Below are 17,611 nucleotides of genomic sequence, written 5' to 3'. Positions count from 1 at the left end.
GGTATGACTCTTCATTGTGGCAGCTGCTCCAAGCATCATGTTTTGCCAACAGACTCACACATACTCACTAAGTTTATTTCAGTCACAGCAAGCACCAGGGCCAGTTCAAGTGCTCTAGCACCGCACTCTAATTCTAAAGAGAAGGAAACGCGGCCCCAGGGCAGGAAACAGTGACAAGTGGGAACACAAAACCAAAGTTCTCCCTTTGCAGCATGAGGATCCAGAACCCACTGTGACATCAAATTGCCAGCGCGCCACCTCCGATTTATTCTTGGGGAAAACTAAAAGAGCTACGGAATGCTCCCTTGTTCCAGGCTGTTCTATGGAGAACTAGGATCTGGGGAAAATGCAACAGTTTCTTTCCGTTTGGGGATCCAGCCCCGAATTTTTTTCATTCAACCAAACGACAGTCAGTCAGACAGCGCCTGCAGGAGGGTGTGGTTAGGCAGAGACCAGCGGGAAACGGCCCGGGACCAGGGTGGGGCGTGGCGAGGGTTTGAAGGGTGTGTCCTACGAAGAGGCAGGGCGTGGCAAGGACCCACGGGGCGTGTCCTAGGTCCCGGTGAGGGCGTGACCTCGGGCCAGGGGCGGGGAGAGAACCAAAGGCGAAGTGGGAGGGAAGAGGAGAGACTTAAAAGTCCCGGGAAGTTGGCCTGGCGGAAGTTCCCAGGGGAGACGGCAGCGCGTTGTACCCGAGGTAAGGCTCCCAGGAGTCAGAGCAGGAGCCGGAACTATAGGCCCAGTAGGAAGAGTGGGGCCTGACGGCGGAGGCCGCGCGGCCGGGGTTCGCTGCAGAGTTCCGCGCGAGGGTCCTGCCGGAAGGAAGGTATTTTCAAGCCACTGGCGCGTGGGCCCTGCCGCCTCTCCCTCAGTGCTTGAGGGACGTTGCGAAGAGCGCCAGTTCCTTGCGGCTGTAGCTCCCTTTGACTCGACAGCAATGCCCGGGGCCGTCATTGGTTAGCTGTGCTGGGTGGGAGCGGCTATTCCCTGCTAAGCCTCCTTTAATAAGCTTTTTTTTTTTTGATTCGGAGTCTCGCTTTGCTGCCCAGGCTACAGTGCATTTGGTGCGATCACAGCTCACTGCAGTCTCGACCTTCTGAGCTCAAGCGAACTTCCTGCCTCAGCCTCCTGAGCCTCCGGAGTAGCTGCGACTACAGGCACGTGCCACCATGCCCGGTTAATTTTTGTATTTTTTGTAGACAGTGGCTCTCCATGTTGCCCAGGCTGGTTTTGAACTCCTGGGCTCAATCAGTCTGCCTGCCTCGGCCTCCCAAAGTGCTGGCATTACAGGTCTATACTTTTTGGCAGTTTGTAAAAGCTGATCACCTGCGGTCATATGTCTGAGTCCTGTGCACTCTTGCTTAATCCAGTCTGCAGCCCTGTGAAGGATTCTAGTGATAACGACAAACCTAAGGGTACAGAAAGATTAGGCCACACTGCTGGGAAGTTTACAGACGGAAACAAAGTTTAAAGGTGGAGTCTTTCTGACTCCACAGCCTGTGTGCTCTTACTCTTAGACCACCTCATTCTTTGTACATCACAAGTCAACAGGAACTAAAGGTATACCCTTACATAGGCAGGAAGAGGGGTTGCTGATTTAAAGAACTTTGGACCCAGAATGAGTAGAGCCCTATTCTAGTTCTGGTTCCAGCTCAGTGACTTTCGACAAGTTGGTTTTCTTTTGATTTTTTTTTTTAGACGGAGTCTCGTCCTTGCCCAGGCTGGAGTGCAGTGGCGCAATCTTGGCTCACTGCAACCTCCGCTCCTGGGATCAAGCGATTCTCCTGCCTCAGCCTCCTGAGTGGCTGGGACTACAGGCGTGCGCCACCACACACAGCTAATTTTTGTATTTTTGGTAGAAACCGGGTTTCACCATATTGGCCAGGCTGATCCTGAACTCCTGACCTCGTGATTCACTCACCTCGGCCTCCCAAAGTGCTGGGATTACAGGAGTAAGCCACCGCGCCCAGCCTCTTTTGCTTTTTAAGACTAGGTCTCACTCTTTCACTGAAGCTGGAGTGCAGTGGTGCTATCACAGCTCACTGCAACCTTCACTTCCCCGGTTCAAGTTATCCTTCCAGCTCAATCTCCCGCAGGTGCACACCACCGTGCCCGACTTGTTTTTATTTTCTACTTTATTTTTTGTGTTTTTGGTAGAGATGGGGTTCTGCCATTTTGCCCATGTTGGTGTCAAACTCCTGGGCTCAAGTGATCTGGCTGCCTCAGCCTCCCATAGTGCTAGGATTACAGGTGTGAGCCACTGTGCCTGGCCTGCCTATGTTTTCTAGACACATTAAGGTAAGTGGTCTCAGGCCAGCCACGGTGACTCACACCTGTAATCGCGGCACTTTGGGAGGGTGAGGCAGGTGGATCGCTTGAGGCTAGGAGTTTGAGACCAGCCTGGCCAACATGGTGAAACCCCTTTTCTACAAAAAATCAGCCTGGCATGGTGGTGGGTGTGCCTGTAATCCCAGCTACTGGAGAGGCTGAGGCAGGAGAATTGCTCGAACCTGGGAGGCAGAGGTGGCTGTGAGCTGAGATCACACCACTGCACTCCAGCCTGGGTGACAGAGTACGACTCTGTCTCAAAAAAAAAAAAGAAAAAAAAAAGTTAAGTGGTCTCTAAGTCTCTAGTGGATCTAATAATCTATGGATTTATGAAGATAAGATCCTGATTTTACCATTTAATGATATTTTAGGCCAGTTTTTTTCCGTTTTAATTGGACAGCCCTCAAACCAGAATAGATTCAGAGGTCTTCCAATTTTGGGTCGTATTTGCTGCTGAAATTACAAGGTAGTCAGGAAGAGTCTGTTTATTCAATCAAAAATCAGTAAATGTGTATTTTAGAGGTCAGCAGGGGAGGATCCAGCCAGAAGGTGGCTAGTGAGACCGGAGGAAAATCAGGACAGTGGCTCTTCTGGAAGGACTTACAGAAAGATCAGTTTCACTGGGCAAATTTCCCCTTCCCTGTGAAGGACAGAAAATACCTTGAATATGGCTAAAGTGAGAAGCATTTCTGGAAAAAAAAAATGCAATTTAATATCCTTTGAAGTGTCAGTAAATTTTGAGCCAAATAGAAGCAGAGAGCAAGAGAACACAAAAATAGATCATTTAGAATCTGGAGAAGTACATAACCGTACTCAGTGCCAGGGCTTGGCCATAGCATCCCTGTGACTATTTTAAGTTGAGTAAGCAGCCCTGATGCAAGGGTTTTAGAGATTGCTCTCGGATTTAAGCTTAAAGACAAAATGATGAACTGTATACCATGAGAGGAGCTTGGTAAACGTCCACCTTTGCTTCCATGTGCTTTGAAGTGTTCATACAGGAGGAATGTTTATCCTCAAATACCTTCTTTTTAAAATATTTATTTGTTTATTTATTTTTATAGAGATGGGGGTCTTGTTTTGTTGCCCAGGCTGGTCTTGAACACCTGGGCTCAAGTGATCTTCCCACCTCTGCCTTCCAAACTGTTGAGATTACAGGCGTGAGCCACAGCATCCAGCCAACTTCAAATCTATTAAATACCCTAGTAAGCCATATAGTAACAATACTGAGAATTTCTGATCAAGCTCTAGTCTGCTCAGTATCCCTAGGAACTTGACTGAGATAGTTGTTGAATATTTTTTCATACATCGAATGTGGCTTTGTTCTATTTTCTTTAGCTATTCTTTCTAGTGTATTTACAGTGGTCCAGGTTTTCCTAATAAGATTTCTTTTTTTTTTTTTTTTTTGTGGCAGGGTCTCACTCTATTGCCCAGACTGGAGTGTAGTGGCGCTATCTTGGCTCACTGCAACCTCTGCCTCCCAGGTTTAAGTGATTCTTCTGCCTCAACCTCCCAAGTAGCTGGAACTACAGGCACGCACTACCATGCCCAGCTAATTTTTTTGTATTTTTGGTAGAGGCGGAGTTTCATCATGTTGATCAGGCTGGTCTTGAACTCCTGACCTCAGGTTATACACTTGCCTCAGCCTCTCGAAGTACTGGGATTACAGGCATGAGCCACTAAGCCCGGCCCTTAATAACAGTTTTATAACAAAAGGCTTCTCATTCATAGATGTCATCTCTTAATAAAAAAAAAAAAAAAAAAAGAAAGAATAAGAAAAATAAAATGTCTGGTTCCATTTGGCATAAACTGGCTCTGTGGTTCTACCTATTTTGTCAAAACAATAACCTCCTGAGTACAAATACCTCTCTGCCTGCGCAGCGTGAGAGCTGTGTCAGCCGTTTCCCTGTCTCCTTCCAGGCAGGTATGTCCATGTGACTTGTTTGGCTAATGAAACACAAGTGGAGTGACCTGTGTCACTTCCAGGTAAAAGTGTGTTAAGAGCCAGTGAAAGATGTGTCACAATCACTTTCCCTCCGCCACAGTGACCATCCAGATAGAGGCAGCAGCCTCAGCCCAGGTCATAGAAAGAGGACAATGAGCAGAGCCCCCTGCCTTCCTGTGTTAGACATATATGATGAGCTAGAAATAAACTTTTGTTGTGTTCAGACCCTGAGATTTGGGGATTTGTGTGTTACTGTGGCCTAGCCTGGTCAAGCCTGCGTAATGAGTATTATCAGATAAGCTGCGTGTATGTGGGGATTTCTGGCTCTGGTTTACCAGATACCTTGGGAGCTGCGGGGAGGGCCCTGAAAGAGGCTTGTCCTATGAATCATGCTCCTTTTACTGTGTGGGAGATGGCAGGTGTGCTGTTCCCATCATGCTCCAGTCTGCTTTGTGATTTTAATCAAAAGTGGCAAAAATGACATTTAGATGTTTAATTACATTCTGTAAGGGCAGACCGAGTTAAAGTGTAAAATAGGTTAAGGTTCTATGCCTGGAAGGGATAGGAATCAAGGCTTTCATTTTTACTTTGAAAAACACAATTTATATATTTTTAACAATTTTCAGTGCACTTCCAAGTTTTCCAATACAGAGGAATGTTCGTGGGTGAGTTGTGAAAAGATGATTCTTCCCAAATGCAGTTATCAGTGGATGCATTTCAGAAATTATTTTGTCACTGAAGGACATTTGAAATGAATCATCCATACTTACCATTGACTAATACATTTTTTTCAGGCAGCTTCAAAGAGTACTTTAAATATGATTTCCTGGCTATCTGATTTCGAATCTAAGAGTATCAGACTTAGGTTTTGCTGTTAATGTCCCGGGGGCAGTGTGTTCACTCTTTTATTCTGAGTTAAACAGAAGGCAAGCAGGGAGCATTGTGCTTTGGGCAGAGCTGTGCTGCATTCTTAGGGGACGCTGGCTATAAATCCAGTCTCCCTAGAGGTTAACAATCAAAGTTCTCCCCCTCTCATACTCAGGCGAGTGATATGATGATGATAAATTGCTTGGACATGACTGCCTCAAGCACTAGTGTGATGAATTATGTTGTTCAGGACATGACCGAAGATCTCCTATGGTCAGTCTGCAATGCCAAGTATTGGCAATATTCATAAATAGCCTTTTGCCAGTGGTGGTCTCTGCTTTACATATTAAATTCTCTGTTTTCACAGATTGTGGTTCTTAGTCATCTCTGTCCTCCACTGAATTCACTTACATAATCAGCCTTTTTTTTTCCCTGTCCCTACTCATTAAAAGGGTGGGATGTCCTCACTTGTATATGGTAAACATTGAGTTCTTTCTTCACAGAAACTGTTAAAAGAATAATTATTAGTTCTTTTCACTAAATTCAGAGTAATAGCAACTTATCTTGCAATGGTTTAATTGGGTAATTATTTGGTGTCTGAAAAGCACTTTGAAGAGAATGTTGGTAAATATTGTAAATTTCATGCCCTTTTGTGTAACTGAAAGCCCATTGCGACCACAAAATCCTTGTGTTATTGTGTACCCACAAAATTTCTTTCCTGATGTGGCTTACTATTTTCAAAATTATTTGTGTTGATTTTTAAAAATATTTTTAAAATTTTCATAAATTTTCAAGGTTATCTTATGTTTATGCCTTCACAGTTCAACATGTCTCATCTCCTACATTCCTTGCGTATCTGAAAGGTTAAAAATATCAGTCTTGCTCTCCAACAGTTTGGAGGACAGATAAAGCCAGACCATGTAACTGAGTAATTGAAATAAAGATTTATTTGGTCAGAGCCCATACCCTGAGCTGTCATCTGATTGTCATCAGAATTTGTTTAAAAGTGTTAGGTTGGCCAGGCACGGTGGCTCATGCCTGTAATCCTGGCACTTTGGGAGGCCAAGGCGGGAGGATTGCTTGAGCTCAGGAGTTCAAGACCAGCCTGGGCAACATAGTGAGACCCCATCTCTATTAAATAAGTAAATAAATAAAGCATTAGGTTGACTTGCATGTGCCTGGCCAGCTCTTTTGACAGATTTTCTTCTCATTTTATGAATTCAGAGCCTGCAGGCCAGGCACAGTGTCTCACGCCTGTAATCCTAGCACTTTGGGAGACCAAGGTGGGCGGATCACTTGAGGTCAGGAGTTCGATACCAGCCTGGCCAACATGGTGAAACCCCATCTCTACTAAAAATACAAAAATTAGCCAGGTACATGCCTGTAATTCCAGCTACTCAGGAGCCTGAGGCAGGAGAATCGCTTGAACCCAAGAGGTGAAGGTTGTAGTGAGCCAAGATAGTGCCACTGCATATCAGTCTGGGTGACAGAGTGAGACTGTCTCAAAACAAAAAAAAAAAAAAAAAATCAGAGCCCCCAGGTGTCATTAAGGGCCATTTCTGTAGCTTAGATTAGATGACCTTCAGTACTCTCTATATTTGTTTTCCTAGGACTGCCATCACAAAATACCACAAACTGGGTGACTTAAACAACAGACATTTATTTTCTCACAGTTCTGGCAGCTGGAAGTCCCAGATCAAGGTGTCATCAGGGTTGGCCTCTTCTGAGGTCTCTCTCTTTGGCTTGCAGATGGCAGTCTTCCCTCTGTGCATGTCTGTGTACTGATCTTTTATAGGGACACCAGTCCTATTGGATTGGAACCTACCCTAAAAACCCCATTTTAATTACTTCTGTAAAGACTATCTGCAAATATAACCACATCCTAAGGTGGTGAGGGTTAGGGCTACAACACACAAATTTTGAGGGGAGACACAATTCAGCCCAAAATGCTTCCCTGCAATAGTAATGGTCTGTTTGGAAACTATTGTTTTTGGAGTTATTTTCTTTGTTAAATTTGACCTTCCAAGTGATGACTACACATCTTTGGAGAATGTCCTCGGTTCAGGAACTTCTTTTTAACTAACATTACTTGGAGGAGAGCTTAATGCTTGTGACTTTAAACATTTATGAATTAGGTAAAAAAGGGAAGCAACATTATTGAATGAATTGAATAGAGTTCATCAAGCAGTTAAGAAAAAAATGTACATAATCAAGCGTACTTTGCAGTCTGAACCACAAACATCCAAATATTTGCTATAACAACTCGCAGATATTTTTACCAAAAAATTTCCTCTCCGAATCAGAAACTTACTATGATGAGTTCATGTACTTAGGTGTACCATCAAAAAGGGCAAGAGGATCTCTAGAATATGCTGTGGTCCTATCTGCTCTTTCTATAAAGAGGTATCTTGTGCTTATCTTGCTTAAATATGTTGTGTCTTATAATTGTCACGATATTATCAACTGAAAACAGAAAGGTCTCTGAGAAGACATGTGAGCCTAAGAAGCTAAAAAAGCTCTTTTCTTTTCTTTTTCTTTTTCTTTTTTTGTGAGACAGAGTCTCGCTCTGTTGCCAGGCTGGAGTGCAGTGGCGCAATCTAGGCTCACTGCAACCTCCGCCTCCCGAGTTCGAGCGATTCTCCTGCCTCAGCCTCCCGAGTAGCTGGGACTACAGGCATGTGCTACCATGCCCAGCTAACTTTTATATTTTTAGTAGAGACAGAGTTTCATCGTGTTGGCCAGGATGGTCTCAGTCTCTTGACCTCGTGATCTACCCGCCTCAGCCTCCCAAAGTGCTGGGATTACAGGCATGAGCCACTGCACCCAGCCTCTTTCGTTTTTTTTTGAGACAATGTCTTGCTCTGTCACCCAGGCTTGAGTGTGGTGGTGATCATAGCTCACTTGAGCTTCTGGGCTAAAGTGATCCTCCTGAGTAGCTGGATTACAGGCGCTCAGCACCATGCCTGGTTAATTTTTTTTTTTTTGGACAGAGGACCTACAGGGAACTTTATTCTCTTGCTTTTGTTTTCACTGGGGTGCTACCCTTTGGGAGGACCAGGTTGGCTCCTGGCACAAGGATACGCCTGGTTAATTTAAAAAAAATTGTTTGTAGAGATGGAGTCTCACTCTGTTGCCCAGGCTGGTCTTCAACTCCAAGGCTCAAGTGATCCTCCCGCCTTGGCCTCCCAAAATGCTGGGATTACAGGCATGAGCCACCACACCCAGCTAGCAAAGCTCTTATATTCAAAGAAATATTGGGGAATGTGAAGGCACAGAAGGCCTCAGTTTGACATTATCTGTTCAAATCTATAATGCATACTGTCTTTTATTCTGATGAGCTTTTACAATGTTCCTTCAGAATAGAATAATAGGGTTTTTTTTTTTTAATCCTTAAAAGAATCTTTTGTAGTAAATTGGTAGTCAGAAATATTAGAGGGTCATTATGTGGGTATATAAGAGTATATAGGTAAAACTTGGGGTTTTGAATGGGCTGTAAAACACTTTTCCCTTTAAAACTGTTTTAAGTGGAAATGTATTGTTGAAGCTATGTGATGGATGCGTAGGGGTTCACTCTACTACACTCTCTACATTTGTGAATTTTTGAGAATGTCCATGTTAAAAAGTTTAAATAAAAGTTATTTTTTAAAAAGGAGAATAAATGAATGAAATATATGGCTTCCTGTGATGCAAAATTCGATATCTACATAAGGGACAGATTAAATGAGGTATGCATGCCTATGTTAGACAATAGTAAGTTGAGTATGGTTTTAACTACCAATCCCTCTGTAGAAAAGTATTGTTGAGGCTGGGCGTGGTGGCTTATGCCTGTAATCCTGGGTACTCAGGAGGCTGAGGCAGGAGAATGGCTTGAACCTGGGAGGTGGAGGTTGCAGTGAACTGAGAGCACACCACTGCACTCTAGCCTGGGTGACAGAGTGAGTGAGACTCCGTCTCAAAAAAAAAAAAAAAAATTATTATTGAAACCCTTATCCAAGAGTAGCTGGAAGAGCATCTTTCCTAGTTTTGGCCTAGATTATTTGAGACATGTTTTTATTTATCCTTCTCTGACATATGACATGTCTATTACTTCCATGAGTCAGTGCCTTTCTCCTAGTTAGCGTTTCCCAGGCTCTCAGACTGCAGTGTCTCCAAGTTCAGTCTTTGATTTCAGAGCCTATTAGCCATGTTGCAAATTCAGTGAACACAGAAACTTACAAAGAGGCCACTTGCCTCCGATGCACCGATGCACCATGCGTGGCTAGTGCCTTCTGCCCAATACCTTCTCTAAAAACATTCCCTGCTGTTGGAGGAAGGATCCTACAGGCTGACACCAAGGAAGCCACGCTCTCTCCTGGGTGTTCTTCAGAGGACACTGCCTCCTGAGGGGATGGCATGGCCAAAGACCATCCAAGTCCTCTCAACCTCCATATCTAGGATTAGAAGTTGTCTTGGGCCTGTGAGTCTCGCTCACATTTCTGCATAAGTGTCAGGCCTAATGTAAATGATTCCCTTTTGCTTCGGTGCTGCTTTGAGTTTGCCCTGTTATCATTTAGTAAAGTGCATCTTCAAGAATGTTCCTCTTTCTCTTGTGTGCCAAATATTTCGGAGCAGCTCAGTGCATAAGTGGTAAAGAATTTGCTATTTCAAATACTGACATTACTGAGACTTTGACTTGCAGCCATAGTTGATCTTGAATGTTTGGGGGTGGGGAGAAGGCTCTTACAAATAGATGCGCAATGCATGCCACCGCCCCTACCTTTTTTTTTTTTTTTTTTGAGACAGAGTTGGTTTGTCGCCGAGGCTGGAGTGTAGCAGTGTGATCTCCGCTAACTGCAACCTCTGCCTCCCAGGTTCAAGCGATTCTTGTGCCTCAGCTTCCTGAATAGTTGAGATTAAAGGCGTGCGCCACAATGCCTGTCTAATTTTTTGTATTTTTTACTAGAGACGTGTTTTCACCATGTTGGTCAGGCTGGTGCAGGGCCCCTTGTTGATGTTCATTCCTCCCAAGTGTTATCTTTTCATTCTTTGCCTGTTACTGTAGTTGGATAGAGAGATCAAAATATTTCAAGCTAAAAGTTCAAGTTTAAAATATTCTCCATGAGGATTCTACGTAGTTCTATTTGTGTACTGAATTTAATTATTAGATTTGTTATATATATTAAAGAACACATACAGTTTCTTAGCAGTAGAAACATTTCATGGACCGTTGCTGCTAGTTATTGTTGCCATGGTGAGGTCAAAAGGCTTAATTTTAAAATTCTTTCTCTTTTATTTTGATAGACCATCAAGATTGTAAAAGATTTTTTTCTTTGTCTTTTTTTCTTCTTCTTTTTTTTTTTTTTTTGAGACAGGGTCTCCCTCTGTTGCCTCAGCTGGAGTGCAGTGGTGCGATCTTGGCTCACTGTAACCTCTGCCTCCTGGGTTCAAGCAATTCTCATGCCTCAGCCTCCCGAGGAGCTTGGATTACAGGCGTGCGCCACCATGCCCAGCTAATTTTTGTATTTTTAGTAGAGACAAGGTTTTGCCATGTTGGCCAGGCTGGTCTTGAACTTCTGACTTCAGGCGATCTGCCCTCCTTGACTTCCCAAAGTGCTGGGATTACAGGCATGAGACATCATACCTGGCCTTTTTTTCTATTTTTTTTGAGTGAGAGTCTTGCTCTGTCGCCCAGACTGCAGTGCAGTGGTGCCATCATAGCTCACTGCAGCCTTGAACTACTGGGCTCAAGTGATCGTCCCACCTCAGCCTCTCAAATACCTGAGACTACAGGTGCATGCCACCACACCTAATTTTTTAAATTTTTTATTATTTTTTTTTACTTTTGTAGAGATAAGTTCTCACTATGTTGCTCATTTCAATGTCTTGAACTCTTGGCCTCAAGTGATCCTCCGGCTACAACCTCCCAAAGTGCTAAGATTACAGGTGTGAGCCCCTGCACTAAGCCTGTAAAATATTTTTTATGTGGAATTTTCGTAATGTATTATGTAGTGACACCAGTTTTTTTGTTAACCTGTTTTCACTTCTCTGTTTTTATTTTTGTGTTAGTAATACCTTGGTCAAAATAGGTTTACATTCATTATTACTATATTACATAACGATTTCACATTAGCATTAAGGACAATTTTTTATAAGTTGTTTCTATACAAAGAATGATGTATTAAATTTTAGAGTTTTTATCTGTAAATATTGAAAAGCTTTGTAAGTGGCTATACTATCTCTGACTATAAGGTCTTGGTCCATATTCTTTACACTATACATGTATTTATATATATGCCTGCATATATTCATGTCTGCATATTGTGCAGTACCACCTGTGAACCAGACCCTAGTCTTCTCTTCCTCTGTCAGCTGATCATAGGGAACTCCCCATGAGGCCTGTGGTGCAGGCTGGGGAGAGAAGGCAGGGTGGCAGGAGTGGAGACCATGGGCATTTGAGCCACTTCCTCATGTAACTTACTTGTGTCTTCAGGACCTGTTCAAGCCCGATCACTTATATACCACTTCCATTTGATGATGGAATGCTGCTGTGCCCACCCTGTTTTCTGGCTAGGTGGGTCAGATAAGCAGTTCAGGTCACATGGTGACTTGATGACCCATAGTTAAACGTTCTGTTTCTACCGAAGCCCAGTAACAGGCCAAGAGCTGTCTCCCAAAAGGACACTAGTTATCTGCAGAGGATGGCAGGGCCTTGCTCCAAAATCTTTGAAGCCTCTGCTGTGATTCACCTATGGGGGCCTGCCAAAGGCTCCAAACAGCATCCCTATCTGCCACTGACACCCCAAGCACCGTTGGATCTGCTGGGTCATATGGCCCAAGTGGCGGGGCAGCTAGCACAGTAACCTGGACCTGTTGCAGAGACTTCTCCTGTTCTGGACCCCATTCAAAACTGGCAGCCTTTCAGGTCACTTGATAAACGGGCTGGAGTTTAAAAAGGATGGAGTTCTTTAGTTCGTTTTGGGGTTTCTAGAGTTGAGTGCTTAATCTGATGACATCCAAAAATGCTAAGTACTCTACTTCTAATAGTATGGAAAAGGCTGATAGTCCTTAGTGTGAACTGTTTAAAGAGTTATGCAAAAGAGATGCATTGGACACTCCTAATTCACCACTCGTGAGGGGCAAGGGGTTTAGTGACTCCGTACATAATACCTTTGACCATATGTGGAGAATAAAGGAATATAATAAAGTTGGTTGGTTACTACTAAGTTCACTGGACAAGGTAAAGGAAGCAAAGGATAAATGAGTTCAGGGATTCGAACTTCCAGCTCCAGAAGCACATACTGAGCCTCAAGGCTTCTAAGATTGCCCTGAGGGAGAGTCTTATCTCCTGTAGACAAAGGGCTCAAATTGTGGAAAATCAGACACAAGCTCTTATCATGTGAGTGACTGACCTGCAATGAAAGGTGGAGCTCAGTCTCATTAGATGTCTGCTGTCAAAGTGAGGGCATTGACTGGAAAAGAATGGGACCCAGCAACTTGGAATGGGGACGTGTGGGAAGACCCAGATGAAATTGGGGACACTGAACTTGTAAACTCTTGTGAGCCTTTTTTTTTACCAGAAGAAACAGCTTCCCCATCCCCAGTGGTGGCAACATTCCCTCTTCCACCCATGCTGCCAACAGCCTTTCCCCCTTTATCTAAGGAGATTAACCATGCACTACCTGAGGCAACAGTGATGATGGCCTCTCCTGAGGCAGTTGCCAGGCAAGACAATGTTGATTCTCCTCAGGACCCACTCCCAAAACCCATTTGCTTCTAGATATATAACTAGACTAAGGCCCTAGTAGGCCCCTAGAGATGAGGTTCAGAGTATGACCCACCAGGAGGTGCACTACACTCCAAAAGAATTGCTTTAGTTTTCTGATTTATATAGGCAGAAATCTGGAGAACAAGCATGGGAATGGATATTAAGGGTGTGAGACAATGGTGGATGGAATATAACGTTGGGTCAGGCTGAACTTACTGATTTGGGCCCACTAAGCAGGGATTCTGCATTTAATGTTGCAACTCAGGGAGTTAGAAAAGGTTCTAATAGTTTATTTGTTTGGTTAGCTGAAGTGTGGAACAAAAGATGACCCACTGTGTGTGAGCTAGAAATGCCAGATTTCCCTTGGTTTAATGTAGAGGAAGGGATCCAAGGGCTTAGGGAGATTAAGATGCTAGAGTGGATTAGTCACTTTAGACCTACCCATTCCAGCTGGGAGGGCCCAGAAGATGTCCTTCACCAATAACTTGTGGAAAAGATTTGTGAGAGGAGCACCTGCATCCTTGAAGAGCTCTGTGATTGCTCTTCTTTGTGTGCCAGATCTTACAGTGGGAACCACAGTCAGTCAACTACAAAATTTAAATGCAGTGGGAATAATTGGATCCCAAGGTGGCAGAGGCCAAGTGGCGACACTCAACCATCAAAGACAAGGTGGGCATCGTTACCATAATGGACAGCAGAAGCAAAGAGGCGGCGGTTGCAGTGAGCCAAGATTGCGCCACTGCACTGTAGCCTGGGTGACCGAGTGAGTGAGACTCCATCTAAAAAAAAAGAAAATTATTGTTGAAACCCTTATCCAAGAGTAGCTGGAAGAGCATCTTTTAATAGAGTTTTAGCTCAGGTCTGACTGACAGTGGGTCCAGTGGGTCCCAGGACTCATGATGTGGTCATTTCCCTAGTGCCAGAATGCATAATTGGCATAAACATACTTAGCACCTGGCAGAATCCCCACAGTGGCTCCCTGACTGGTAGAGTGAGGGCTACTATGCTGGGAAAGACCAAATAGAAGCCATTAGAGCTGCCTCTACCTAGAAAAATAGTAAATCAAAAACAGTATCACATCCCTGGAGGGACTGCAGAGATTAGTGCCACCATGAAGGACTTGAAAGACACAAGGGTAGTGATTCCCACCAGATCCCTGTTCAACTCTCCTATTTGGCCTGTGCAGAAGATAGACGGATCTTGGAGAACGACAGTGGGTTATTGTAAGCTTAACCAAGTGGTGACTCCCAAGAGCCCCTGGTAAACCACTGGTGTAAGTCCAAGAGTCCAAAAGCTGAAGAACTTGGAGTCTAATGTTTGAGGACAGAAAGCCTCCAGCATGGGAGAAAGATGAAGTCCAGAAGGCTCAGCAAGCCTGTTGTTTCATCTTCTCCTGCCTGCTTTACTCTAGCCACACTGGCAGCTGCTTAGATGGTGCCCACCCAGATTGAAGCTGGGTCTGCCACTCCCTGTCCACTGACTCAAATGTTAATCTCCTTTGCCAACACCCTCACAGACATACTCAGGAACTATACATTGCATCCTTCAATCCAATCAAGTCGACACTCAATATTAACCATCATAAGGTTTAAGAGTTAAAATTGGATAATAGGCCGGGCATGGTGGCTCACGCCTATAGTCCTAGCATTTTGAGAGGCCAAGGCGGGTGGATCACTTGAGATCAGGAGTTCGAGACCAGCCTGGCCAACATTACAAAACCCTGTCTCTACTAAAAATACAAAAAAAAGTAGCCGGATGTGGTGGTGCGCTCCTGTAATCCCAGCTACTCGGGAGGCTGAGGCAGGAGAATCGCTTGAACCCAGGAGCAGAGGTTGCAGTAAGCCAAGATTGTGCCACTGCACTCCAGCCTGCGCAACAGAGTGAGACTCCATCTCAAAAATAAATAAATAAAATTGGATAATAGCTTTCTCTGCCTAATTAGAAGTCAAAGCTATATATCTGATGTGTTGGGAGGGTTATTACCCCCAGAAAAGGAGTTAGTTCTTTAACAGATGAAATAAAATGAATTCGTTACAAGACATTGTGGAGATGTTGCTAAGCCCTTTAATTTTTGGAAACTCAGTATAATTTTCATCAGTTCTTGTGAAACTTGATTTATGCTTGTATCATCTTCCAGAGTGTTTGCTATGCCTGTGTACTACCTTTACCACTAATTACTTATAGTTTTTCTTTAAACCAATCCACTTTTTTACTTTAGCTCCATCCTAAGCAATAATATCTATGAAATCACAGGCTTGCAATGTTTATTGCTTTCTTTTTTCTAAAACACATTAAAATAAATAAAAACTTGTTTAAAAAAGTTTCAAATGCCCATATATCACCTAAAATCAGTTTGAACCACCAGTGGGATATATATAATTTATATAAATACACACACACACACACCCCCACACCCCACCCAGGCTGGAGTGCAGTGGTGTGATCTCGGCTCATTGCAACCTCCACCTCTCAGGCTCAAGCAGTTCTCTTGCCTCAGCCTCCCGAGTAGCTAGGACTACAGGTGTGCACAACCACGCTCAGCTAATTTTTGTATTTTTAGTAGAGGTGGGGTTTTACTATGTTGGTCAGGCTGGTCCTGAACTCCTGACATCAAGTAATCCATCTGCCTAAGCCTCCCAAAGTGCTGAGATTTACAGGCGTGAACTACTACGCCCAGCTATGACTTTTTGTTTTCTCTCGTCTTCCTCCTCCTCCTCCTTCTTCCTCTTCTTCTTCCTTCTTCTCCTGCTGCTGCTGCTGGTTCTCCTTCTTCTCCTTCCTCTTCCTCTTCTTCTTCTACTTCTGCTTCTTCCTCATTTATTATTATTGTTATTATTATTTTGAGACAGTGTCTTGCTCTGTCACCCAGGCTGGAGTGCGGTGGCATGATCTTGGCTCACTGCAACCTTTGCCACCCAGGTTCAAGTGATTCTTCTGCCTCAGCCTCCCAAGTAGGTGGGATTACAGGCATGCCCTCACACCTAGCTCATTTTTGTACTTTTTTAGAGATGGAGTTTCACCATATTGCCCAGGCTGATCTCAAACTCCTGACCTCAAGTGATCTGCCTGCCTCGGCCTCCCAAATTACTGGGATTACAGGCGTGAGCCACTGTGTCCAGCGATTTCTTCTTATTTTTTATAATAGAGGTGAGGTCTCACTATGTGGCCCAGGCAGATCTTGAATTCCTGAGCTCAGGTGATTCTTCTGCCTCAGCCTCCCAAAGTGCTGGGATTATAGGCATGAGCCACTGCACCTGGCCAGGTTATTGATTTTTTTTTAAAAAAAAAAAACACTTATTTCACCATCCACTAAAGAATAAAATTATTCCTGGTCAAGTGGGCACGAAAGTTTCAGAGTAGTTTCTGTAGTTGTGCTGTGATTATTGGAAACTAAGAACTGTGTGTGTATATATAGGTACACACACATATATACATATATATTTTATATATATATACACACACACACACACATATATACGTATATGCCTAGATAGTGGATTTTATAAACTTTTGTTTGGGCTATAGCCAACCGTTTTCAGTTGCTTAGGCAGTCAGCATCATGTATCTGAGGGCTACTATAAAGACACCATTATTTTATACTTGTGCCTCTATTCTTACTCACAAGCAGTATGAAGAATGATAATAAATAATTAACAATCTGGAACTTCTGGGTTGTGAGGTATTTTTATTTCATGCATCTGTTTGTAATAATCTGTTGTTTATACTAAGTTTATAGTAAAGTAAATACTAGAATATGGTTCCTTTAAGTATGGTTTGCCTAATGGGACATCAGAAAAAGAATTCATATCGAGAAAGATATCAATAGGTTTCACATTCCTTGTAACAAAATGGCCTGTCTGATTTTCTACTATACATATATCCCCACCTCGTTTAATGTTTAAACAGATGTGAACAAATGGAGAAGCTTCTAGGGAGGTCATTTACAGCCCATGTAACATCTCTTCACATACACTCATACAACTTGTATCTGGAAGGAAGCTCAGAAATCACTTTGTTCAACTCCTTTGTTTTATTAATGAGAAAACTGAGGTCCTCAGACTAAGTGGCCCAAATACATGCTCCTGGAATATCAGCTTTGTCACATTTTTGCAGTTGGTGAAGTTTTAGCTTTTCTTCCTCTTGGGGAAATAGTGATATGTTCAGAAAGCATTATGTTGTCCCATCTGTGTCCATTTTTTTGTAGGGGAGTCAATTTTTTGGGGGACAATGAAATAACATCCACTTTTATTTTAAATTACAGAAATTCCATGGTCACCCAACTCCACTTCTAAGCCATTTTTGAAATACAGTAAGTGAACATTAATTTTTGGTGGCACAGAAGATACTTTATAACTACTGTTATTTGTATAAATACAAAATTAACCTGCCGAGCACGGTGTCTCATGCCTGTAATCCCAACACTTTGGTAGGCTGAGGTGGGTGGATTGCTTGAGGCCAGGAGTTCGAGACCAGCCTGGGCAACATGGCAAAACTCCATCTCTACTAAAAATACAAAAAATTAGCCAGGCGTGGTGATGCATGCCTGTAATCCCAGATACTTAGGGGGTTGAGGCATGAGAATTGCTTGAACCTGGGAGGCAGAGGTTGCAGTGAGCCAAGATCAGGCCATTGCACTTCAGCCTGGGTAACAGAGTGAGACTGCCTCAAAAAAAAAAAAAAAATTAACCTATTGAATTAGAGAATTAGCCTATTGAATCAGGAATTATTTA

General features: G+C 43.5%; 1 protein-coding gene across 3 annotated transcripts in view; it reads left to right on the top strand.

Annotated features, from left to right (window-relative positions):
- Positions 1–592: 592 nt before the first annotated feature.
- PTER (phosphotriesterase related) overlaps positions 593–17,611 on the top strand; it is a 77,146-nt gene continuing 60,127 nt past the window's right edge. For 2 of the 3 annotated variants that reach the window (XM_011968107.1, XM_011968105.1), the window contains exon 1: positions 599–697. The gene's annotated coding sequence lies outside the window, so the exon portion shown is untranslated. Of the gene's footprint in view, positions 698–17,611 lie in introns of all 3 variants that reach the window. The other variant, XM_011968106.1, reaches the window with a different exon arrangement.

This window comes from Mandrillus leucophaeus, unplaced genomic scaffold, assembly GCF_000951045.1.
Source record: "Mandrillus leucophaeus isolate KB7577 unplaced genomic scaffold, Mleu.le_1.0 Scaffold83, whole genome shotgun sequence".
Taxonomy (NCBI): domain Eukaryota; kingdom Metazoa; phylum Chordata; class Mammalia; order Primates; family Cercopithecidae; genus Mandrillus; species Mandrillus leucophaeus.
The sequence above is the reverse complement of the archived record's forward strand: the minus strand, read 5'-3'. Positions and strand labels throughout refer to the sequence as shown.